The 10,479-nt window shown below is 44.5% G+C and overlaps 1 long non-coding RNA gene across 1 annotated transcript in view; it reads right to left on the reverse strand.

Moving 5' to 3' along the window:
* Window positions 1–880: 880 nt before the first annotated feature.
* LOC138162176 (uncharacterized) overlaps window positions 881–10,479 on the reverse strand; it is a 56,179-nt gene continuing 46,580 nt past the window's right edge. Inside the window, exons 2-5 of the long non-coding RNA XR_011168566.1 lie at window positions 9,414–9,570; window positions 8,232–8,541; window positions 5,051–5,364; window positions 881–1,563 (exon numbers count right to left, since the gene is read on the reverse strand). This is a non-coding gene — a long non-coding RNA (uncharacterized lncRNA). The remainder of the gene's footprint in view (window positions 1,564–5,050; window positions 5,365–8,231; window positions 8,542–9,413; window positions 9,571–10,479) is intronic.

Consider the following 10,479-nt stretch of genomic DNA (forward strand, 5'->3'; position numbering starts at 1 on the left):
GAAAGCCCTTTAACTAGCACATAAAAGTAGGCTTGGAGCTTTCAAAGTCTAGGTTCCATATTTACAGCGTCCAGGAGACTTTTATAGGCCACCTCTATTCACTCTCCCCCTCCCAGGTCTCCCCTCCCTACCCCCGACAAGCCATAGTGAGATAAATCTTTTTGTCTGGCCACAATCTGTGGAGAGCACTGGAGGCCAAGGTCTAGGTCAAGTGATGAGGTCAGGGAGGAGCCTACAACTGCCCCAGGTCCTGAGAGGACACCAATGCCAAAGGCAGCGCCCCACTGGTAAACAACACCCCCCCCTTTCAATTCCTAGCAGACTCCAAAATGTCTAAAGACAGAAACTGTATCTTATTAATCTTTGTATATCCCACAGTCTTTAGAACAATGCTTAGATGTTGACTAAATATTTGCCACAAGAATATGGGAATAAGGGACCGCTAGGGGGCGCAAGCAGATAAAGTACCAGCCCCGGAGTCAGGAGGACCTGAGTTCAAATTTGACCTCAGACACTTGACTCTTACTAGCAGTGTAACCAGGGGAAAGTCACTTAACCCTGATTGTCTGACCAAAAAAGAAAAAAAGAAGATATGAATAAATAATGGAATGAGTGAATGGAGATATTGTATGATGTCTTTAGAAAAAGGAACAGAAAACTATAAATTACTGGATAGTTGAGAGGGTTGGCCAAAAGTTGCTTGGGATAACTCTGGTCCAGTCATTCCTGTGAAGTGGACAGTGACCAAGAAGGAATTTGGGGGAACTCAGTAGTATCTGTTCTGAAGCATTTTTTAAATAATTAATTTATTTTTAGTTTTCAACATTCACAAGATTTTGACTTTGAAATTTTCTTTCTCTTCCTTACCTTCCCTCTCCCCAAGACAGTGAGCCATCTGATATAGGCTCTCCTTACACATTCATATTAAACATTTTCACATTAGTCATGATGTAAAGAATTAGAACTAAGGGGAGGAACCATGAGAAAAGAAGAAACAAAACAAAACAACAAAAGACAAGGAGAGCAGATAGTCTGCTTCCATCTGCATTCAGACTCCAAAGTTCTTTCTCTGAGTGTGGAGAGCATTTTCCATCATGAGTCTTTTGGAATTGTCTTAGATCTGAGAAGAGCTAAGCCTATCAAGGTCAGTCATCGCACAGCTTGGTGGTTACTGTGTACAGCCTTCTCCTGGTTCTGCTCATTTCACTCAGCATCAGTTCCTGTAAGTCTTTCTGGTGTCCTGAAGTATTTTAAAGACTCATTTTGTTTGATTTCAGAAGAGAGGACAGGAGCAATAGAGGGAGGGAAAAAAAATGGATTAATGGGAAGGGAAATGTGCAAAAATCCCAGCTTCCTAAGGTTAAAATTATCCCAAAGCAGAATGAACTACCTCAGGAAATACGGAGTTCCTCCTTACTGGAGGTGGTGAAATAAATGCTGAATAAGCACTTTATTGGCACATTGTAGAGAAAATTTCTTCTGAGGTATGGACTAGTCAGAGGTGTCAAAAACACTGTCTGCAAGCAATATTTCAGCCTTCAACACTCCAGGATACACCCTGAACTAGAATGAAATGGAAATGGAAAACGTTTAAGAGAATAAATAAAAATACAATGGAACGTAATGTCAATAGGTGATTTTCTAAGTCAATATGCCCACAAAGGGCAGAGATCTTTATACATGGTTTATTGGCCCTGTTTCACTACTGGGCTAAGTGATCTCCAGTCCCTTTCACCTTTTAGACAAGGCGGTTAAGATAGATGAGGTACACTGGAAGACGAGGGTTCAAATCCAGCCTCGGAGATCTACTAGCTGTGTGACCCTGGACAAGTCATTTAACTTCTGTCTTCCTCAGTAAAATGGGGATAATAATAGTACCTACTTCCTAGCGTTGTTGTGAGGATCAAAGCAAATAATAATTGTAAAATGCTTTGCAGCCCTTAAGACAGTGGTATCAAACTCCAGTAGAAGTCAGGGGCTCTAAATTGTACCTAAACATCCCTGTAGGTCAAGTATTGACTTAGAAAATGGCATGGGGGGGAGGGGGAGAGGCAGGGTTGGTGAATAGAACACTGGCCCTGGAGTCAGGAGGACCTGAGTTCAAATCCAGCCTCAGATACCTAACACAAAAACTAGCCTGTGACCTTGGGCAAGCCACTTAACCCCAATTGCCCCACAAAAAAAAGAAAAGAAAATGGCATGTGAACATTGTCTATGTTCTACTGAATTTTTATATTTGTTAACAATTTCCTGATTACATTTAATCTGGGTCAGACAGTCAGTTCTAAGGAGTGTTGAGGTGGGTGTTTGACATCTCTGCCTTAAACTATTCTCTAAATCTAGCTATAATTAGTAGCATTCTTTGATCCTATGGAAGGAGACCTCTTCGGGCCACATGCCATTGCTGCCTGACCCTAGAAGCACCTCTGAGGCTTATAACTTTAATTTGAGGGAGGTGGGGAAAGAAGTGTCAAGACTTGGGGCCCCATTAAGCTTCCTTTCCTGGGGAGTGGGACTCATGAATATATGGAGCTTTACTTCGGCAGATCCCATCCTTCACACTTCCACACGCACTGACTTCCCTTCCTCCTGGTTGGTAGCATCAATTAGATGGGGAAAACACAACAGGGTAGGCTTGGAAAATGCTTCCACCCTTTCTCTCACAGCCCCTTACGGATCTGCTCTTGCCTCTGACGGCCTTTCTCTAAGGCATCTCGTCCCTCGTTTTTCTTCCTTTTTCCTCTTGTGATATTTTCTTCCTATTCTTTTTCTCTTCTACATTGTATACTTTCTCTCCTTTCTCATATCTCTACATCTCCCTCTTCTTGTCATGCAGGTTCACAGAGGGCATTGGACTTGGAGCTAAGATAGACCTGAGTTCAAATCCTGCCTTAGACACTCAATAACCTCAAATTCTTCATCTGTAAAATGGATATTATAATAATAGCACCTGACAGGTTTATTGTGAGGGCCAAATAAGATAATATATGTAAGATGACTTGTGCATCTTAAAGGCCTATACAAATGTTGGCAACATTACTAATTTTCATTTTTCTTCTCTTTTCTCTAAACTTAGTTCTTTCCTCTCCTCACCTCCACTTTCCTTCCTTACCCTCTTCTTCCCTTTCCCTTCCTTTTTTCTAATGAAATTCTCTTAGAAACGGGTTCTTAATCTTTTTTGCTGTCATGGACATCTTTGGTTGTCTGGGGTAACTTCACAGAGTCATGTCTTTGGTGGGGGGCAGTTGGGGTTAAGTGACTTACCCAGGGTCACACAGCTAATAAGTGTCTGAGGCAGGATTTGAACGCAGGCCCTCCTGACTCTAGGAGGGTGCTCTATCCACTGTGCTCCCTAGAAGCATGTCTTCAAATACATAAAACAAACTACTTAGGATTATAAAGAAAATGAAAGGTTAGTGAATATAAAAATGTCATTTTTCTCATCCAAGTATATGGAGCCCAGAAATGAATCCATTCCTTGAGGATTCATGACCTCAGGTTAAGGTCTTCAGCTCAAACAAATTTCTAGTTCTTTTCTTTCCCCTTCTCTTTTCCTCAGTTTCCCCCTTCCCTCTCTTCCCACTCTTTTCCTCTCCCCTTGACTTTCCTCTGCCTGAATCCCACCCTACACCAGATTGATCTGATCCAAGGTCTCCTTAGGATTCCCATAGTAAGAACAATGGGCCTTGCCCCTGAACTCCTTAGGCAGTGTAAGCTTTGGCTTCAAGGAGAGAAATAGAGAAAGGAGTCTGTCTGTCTTGGGGGGAATCCAAGGCCAAATGACTGGAAGGAAATGTCAGGGGAAGGGACAAATTGAGACAAAGGATCTTGTCTCATTTCTAGACCCAAGAATAAAGCCCTGTATCCAGTTTCTGCATCTTGCCTGGCCAATTCAGAGATTCCTAAAATGTTCGAGCTGCAAGAGAACTTATGGGTCATGTAATCCAACCCCTTGGGCTTCTAGACGCCTCATGGAACTTGCCCTTTTCTTCCCCCCTTCCCGATATCCTGCCCCCCCCAGGAACAATCCTGAGGCTGATGCCCAGGACCAAGTGCCCACCAATTAGGTGGCATTCTGGCAAATATGAGCTTCCTTCCCTGGGTGCCCCAGGGCAGCAGGAATGTGTTTCTGTCATCCAATCCTCCCTCCCTTTCCCCGAGAGCCCCACGAAGAATCGGATTAAGAACAAAAATACGAGCTGTGTTTGTTTTAATCATTGTAGTGACATGAGGGTTTTTAAAGGGGAAGGGGAGCAGGAGCTGGGAGCTGGCCCCAGGGCTGGCTGGCCCGGCTGCAATGCCATCCTGGGGTCAGGAGCACTCCAAGTTGGGAGTGCATTCCAAGGTCAGATCCCAGAAGCAGATAAGGGTCTGAGAGGGACCTTAGGGGGATGAGAGAGAGTGAGGGGAGGAGGGATGGGGTGGAAGTGGAGGGGGTGGGGACAGGATGGGAGGAAAGGAAAGACACAGGATCCTCCAAAGAGAAATCGACACAGTTTCTTGGGGAGAGTTCAGAGGGTTGCCAGCAAACCCCGTCCTGGAACAAGGCAGGGGTCTGAGCGGTAATGGTGGGGGATGTGAGAAACCTCCCTGGAGTTAAGTAAAATGTCATTTTCCCAAAGAGAAGGCTTTATCTTCTTATCTTTAGAAAGAGGAACCAGGATGGGATGAGAAAGATGAGAGAAGAGACATTGGCTTCATCATTTGATGAGTCAAAGGAATTGGGGGCAGGGCAGAAGGAGAAAAAAAAATTAGTAGAAAGAGCATGGAGTTTTCCCTCAGAGGAATATGTCAATAACTAGATGTATTTGGGGAGAGGGGAAATCACTTAACCTCTCTGAGATTCAGTTTCCTCACCCACAAAATGGGGATAATCATACCTGCTCTGACTACTCCCAGGCTCCTTGCTGGGAAAGTGTGAGGTGTTGCTGTACTGGCTTGTTAAGCTGCAGAGAGGCAGATTTTTGAATCGATATAAGGAAAAGCTTCCTAACAATTAGTTTTCCTAAAGTGGAATGGCATGCCTTAGAAAATAGTAGGTTCTCCTTACCATGGAGCTCTTCAGGCAGTAGCTGGATGACCACTCATTATGTATGTTGTAGACCATTTCCAGTTCAAATTAAGTCTGGATGAGACAGCCTCTGAGGTTGCTTGAAATTCTGTAATCATATATGCCTGTTGTCTAGCAACGGCTAAACTCTTATGCCCTAAAATCAATATATGCCTGAAGAGGCAGCTGCCAAGTTCATATTCAAAGTAGAAACCATTCTGGAGTAAGAAGACCTAAGGACAAATGCTGGGTCTTTCTCCGGGGATCAATAGAAGTTTTCAGTTACATATTTTCTGGTAAGAGATGCCCAGATTCTGTCAGAAAAAAAGAACAATGAGAGATTCTGGGTCACTCAACAGATTTCAACAGTTTGCAAAAAACAAAACAAAACAAAAGCAAATTCTGGGTGGGGGGAAAGTGGGAAGATGGGTGGGGTGACCCAATTAGTATGTCATAAAGAAGCAGGATCTTAGTCCTAATTCTGTCACTTAATGACCCATGTGACTTTGGACAAATGACTTCTCCCTGACTCTCAGCCTTCTCTTCTTTGAGGAGGTTGTACTAGAACAGAGGTCCTTTAACTTTTTGGTCTCAGGACCCCTTTGCACTCTTAAAAATTATTGAGGAAACCTCCCACCCAAGAGTTTTTGTTTATGTGGGTTATATCTACTGATAATCACTATATTGGAAATCTAAAAACACCTTAGTATTATTGTGAAAATAGTTTTGACCTCAAGGACACCCCAAAAGGATCTTTAAGATCCTAAGGAGTCCCCAGACCATATTTGAGAACCACTGAACTGAAGAAATTCCCAATATCACTTCAAACTCTAAATATATGCTACTACCAGATGCTAAGGGAATGGCTCTAGGTCTCAGGACCAGGGAGGGACAAAACCAGCACTAGAACTCCTCAGGCCTCCTAAGACACTACTCTTTTCCTTAGGTCAGATCACCTCCTCTTTGTAGGACTGCTCTGGAAGAGAAGCAGTCATCTCTTGAGCATTTGATGAAATGCTGAGCTAATTCTATTCAGTTCAACCGACATTTTTATAGTCCCTACTCTGTGCTGCTCTGTAGAGTCATCAGTGGAATAGAAGAGAGCCAGTCCTGAAGACAGGGAAAAAAACTAGGTTGAGTTCTGCTTTTGGCACACACTAACTGATCATCTAAACTTTTCAGTGCCCTAAGCAACTCTGTGATTATAAAATGAAAGTGAGCTGCCAACCCACTTCTGCATTGAGAGTCTCAAGGTCATTCTAGCTGTACATCATCCAAAAAGCATTTGAGGAGGACCCTAGCAATGGAGTCCTTTACATCATTTGATTCCCTTTTTTCATGATACTTCTGTTGATTACCTGGCCATCAGTATTGCCCCCTCTTGATTAGACTAGAATATAAGCTCCTCATAGGCAGGTACTAGTTCTTCTACTGATTTTCCAATCTTAAGCACCTCCATCTCTACTGGATGGTACAAGGTGCACCAAACACAAGAGACACTCAACAAACTCATGTTGATGAGAAACAGACTGGTGATGGTGGAGTGAACACTGAACTGGGAATCAGGAGACACCCACTCATTAATCCTTCAATATCAACTTGGAAGGAGAACTTCACTTGGGACTACATTATTCAATATTTTTATCAATGACTTGCCTAAAGCTACAATTTCTGTGTTAATTAAAAAATTGTTTTAAGATGTTGATTAATTGGAAGAAATTTAATAGAGATCAATGTAAAGTCTTATACTCAGTAAAAAAAAAATCAGAAGATGGAAAGGTGTGTCTAAGACAGCAATTCATCAGATGACCTGGGGTTCAAAGTGGACTTCAAGCTTAATGAGAGTTAACAACAAGATATAGTAATCAAAAAAGCTTATCAGAAATTGAATTCCAAGAATAGGGATATAGCTTCCAGGAATACAGAGGTGCCAGTCCTTTGGTACTCAGACCTTTTTGGAGGATTGTGTTTAGTTCCCAGTTTGGAATTGTCTTAGATTATTGCATTACTGAGAAGAAGTCTATCAGAGTTGATCATGAAACAATGTCACTGTTACTTTGTACAGTGTTCTCTTGGTTCTGCTCACTTCACTCAGCATCAATTCATGTAAGTCCAGGTTTTTCTGAAATCCACCTGCTCCTCATTTCTTATAGCACAATAGTATTCCATTACATTCATATACCACAACTTGTTCAGCCATTCCACAATTGATGGAAATCCCCTTAATTTCTAATTCCTTGCTACCAAAAAGTTGCTATAAATATTTTTGCACATGTGAGTCCTTTTCAGGGTTGACACTTTTCTGATCCAAATTCAGTAAACCATTCAGCACTTACTAAGTACCTACTATGTGTTAGACACTGTGCTAAGCTCCATGGATATGAATAAAGGCAAAATTAATCCCTGCCCTTGAAGAATTCACATTTCAATGAGGGAGTCAGCCTTTAAATAACTAGGTACATATAGAGCAGATTGAAAGAGGGGAAGGCTTTAACAGCTGGGGGATGCAGGAAAAAAAGCCTCTTGAGGAAGGTAAAATTTGAGCTGAATCTTGAAGGAAGTCATGGGAATGTTGAGGAGGGAGGGCCTTCCAGGCATGGGGTACAGATAGTGCAAGGGCCCAGAGGTAGGAGATGGAATGTCTCATGGGAAGAATAGCAAAAAGGCCTGTGTAGCAGGATCATAGAGAGCAGCTTGGGGAGTAAAATGTAAAAAGACTGGAAAGAGGAGAGGCCATTTGGTAAGAGACTTGAAATCTACAAAGTCCTTAGTCCTAAGTAGTCATGTCCTTTCCATAGACCAGTCCTTTCCTTTATGGGCACGGTCCCTCTTTTGACTGCCTCCCTACTTGTCAGATAGTCAGTCTGCAATGTCTCTTTCTTTTTTCTTTCTTTCTTCCTTCCTTTCTTTCTTTCTTTCTTTCTTTTACTTGACAAGCATTCATTAATTGGCTCTAATGTGCCAGATACCATGCTGAATATACAAAGCAAAAATGGAAATGCCCTCAAGGGGCTTCCATCCCACAACTAACCTACAGGTACAGGGTCTTGTATTGTCTCTTTGGTGGAACAGAAGGAAAAGACCTAGTTCCATGATTTTGGGGAGCTCCCAGACAGGGAGGAGACAAGACCCTCACACAGGAAACAAAAATAAGCAGAAATAGACATGGTTTGACACATACCTAAGTGTTGTTGATGCTTAGAGCAATGAAGAGAGAGATTGCTGATGTCTTGGAGGACTCCGGGCATGGGGAGATTGGAAGAGGAAAATGGAGGTGGTCATTCTCCAGATACCCAAATGAGGATCCTAAGGGAAGGCCAATGGTAATCAAGAGGCCTTGAGTTGAAGAAGTTCCAGTTTTTAAGTTTCTCTGGTGCCCAGTAATTCCTTCTTTAATGTGCTGGGTTCAAATCCAAATCCTGGTTTATTGTTTACTGCCTGGGTGACCTTAGGCAAGTGAATTAGCCTCTCTAGGACCTGAATTCCTTCATCTGTGAAATAAGGAGTTTAGGTTAGATGATCTCAAAAGTCCATGACCTCTGAAATTCAATGACTTCTTGTGGAAGAGGACATTGTTCTCTTCAGGGTGAGGATGAGGATCCCCAGTCTGGGGTGGGGGACTATGCTTTTGTCAGTCATGTTGCTGCATGGGGTTTCACTCATGCAAGCAGGACATGGCAGAATGGGCCCAAGGAGGGTCTCTCTCATGGGGCCATGTGGCATCCCACAAGCTTTAAAGAGGAGGAAGAAGATTGTCCTCAGCCTGAGGTAGGGAACCCTTAGAGCTGTCTGACAGGAGGATGTAAAGGGAAGCTTAGGAGACCAAGGCACCCCCTCCCACCCAGGGAGCTCTGCTCAGTCTCAGTTCAGGTCCTGGGACTCCAAGGGACACCAGTTGCCTGATACCATGGCATAAGGTTTCCCATGATCTGGCTCCGGCTCCTATCATCCAGCCTGGCAGGAAATTGCTGTCGACACCAGGGAAGGGGGGCACAAATGGGGAAAAGAGGAAGGGAGGGGAGGGACTTGGGAAATTGTGAAGTTGACAAGTTCTGAGTGGGATCTGAGATGGTCCAGGACCCTAGGGAGTTGGACCAGAGCTGGCAGAAATGTGGCCACAGCAACTGTTCTGGGTTATATTTGGACCTGTGCCCGGTTGTTCCCTCCCAGCTGGGGCCCCACTGCACAACCCTGCTCTCTCCTAGGAAAACTAATGGGGCTCAGGGGGCTATGGAACATTGAGCACTTTGGGAGACAATGAGCCAGGGCTCCTGGTGTGGACCAGAGATGCTTTAAAAAGTGGTCAAAGAAGGGAAGTAAATTCTGAGGTCCTAGACCAGTAACAGGAATCCTTGGGACTCACCTTCCTTCATAAAACCTGGGCACATTCCTAAACTGCCAAGTCATTGGACCATATTTCTGGAAGCACAGATCCAATCTTCCCATCTGCCAAGGTACCCCAAGTGAAGACTTCTCCACAGGATTCTGGGTGAATGCTCTGTTGGTTCTGGTGATGGAGCCTGGGTGAGTTGGGGTAGAATAGGGAGGAGATATCATGGTATGGTGGAACCTGGTTCTGTGGTCAGTAGACATGAATTCCAGGCCTCCCTGTAATGCTGACAACCATGTGACCTAGGGTGGATCACTTCTCTCCAGGCCTCTATTTTCTCACCTATAAAATGGTGTGTTTGTGACAGATAACCCCTGGGGACCCTTCCAGCTCTGAGCCCCAGTCCAGTGACTGCTTTGGAAGGATTCAGTGAAAATGAAGGATTTGAAGGAGGACATTTCTCCTGCTCTCTGCCGGCCTCTCCCTGCCGCCCACACTCACCCCTACTCCCCACAGGCATCCATTTCCTCTGGTCCCTTTTCTATGATTCTGTACATTAATAGAATCAAAGACTTGGAGTCAGAGGTCATTCAGCCTCACCCTCTCTTTTTGCAGAGGCTGAGAAGCCTTCCCTGGCTCCCCCGAGGTCACATAGCCTGGAGACAGAGGAGCCAAGGTGGCAAGTCCCGGCTCCTAACTGTAAGCCCAGGGCTCTTGTCTCTCCTTTCCCATCTTGCATTCCCTCCCTCCCTCTCTCCCCGACCCGCAGGTCCCTGATCTCCTGGCCCCCCACCAGGACCTTCTGCAGTGTATTTATTAGAACAATAAACATGGCGCAGCCTCCAGGTGCTCCTGGACATTCCTAAGACTTGGGGAGAAGCTAGGGGGAGGGCCAATGGGGAGTGGGTGGTGGGGCAGGAGAAGGGGAACAATAGGAAGGCACACATGGGGTCCCAGGCCAGAGGTGGGTTTGGGGGGCTGGGGTGCCAGGGGTTCTTATGAAGGAATTGGTATCTTCCCCAAGCTGGGCTTCCATGCTGATCTACGGGAAAGTGTGTGTGTGTGTGTGTGTGTGTGTGTGTGTGTGTGTGTGTGTGTG

Source organism: Petaurus breviceps, unplaced genomic scaffold (genome assembly GCF_028583685.1).
Source record: "Petaurus breviceps papuanus isolate PSGF00001 unplaced genomic scaffold, PetGlider_PUasm1.0 186, whole genome shotgun sequence".
Classification (NCBI taxonomy): Eukaryota; Metazoa; Chordata; class Mammalia; order Diprotodontia; family Petauridae; genus Petaurus; species Petaurus breviceps.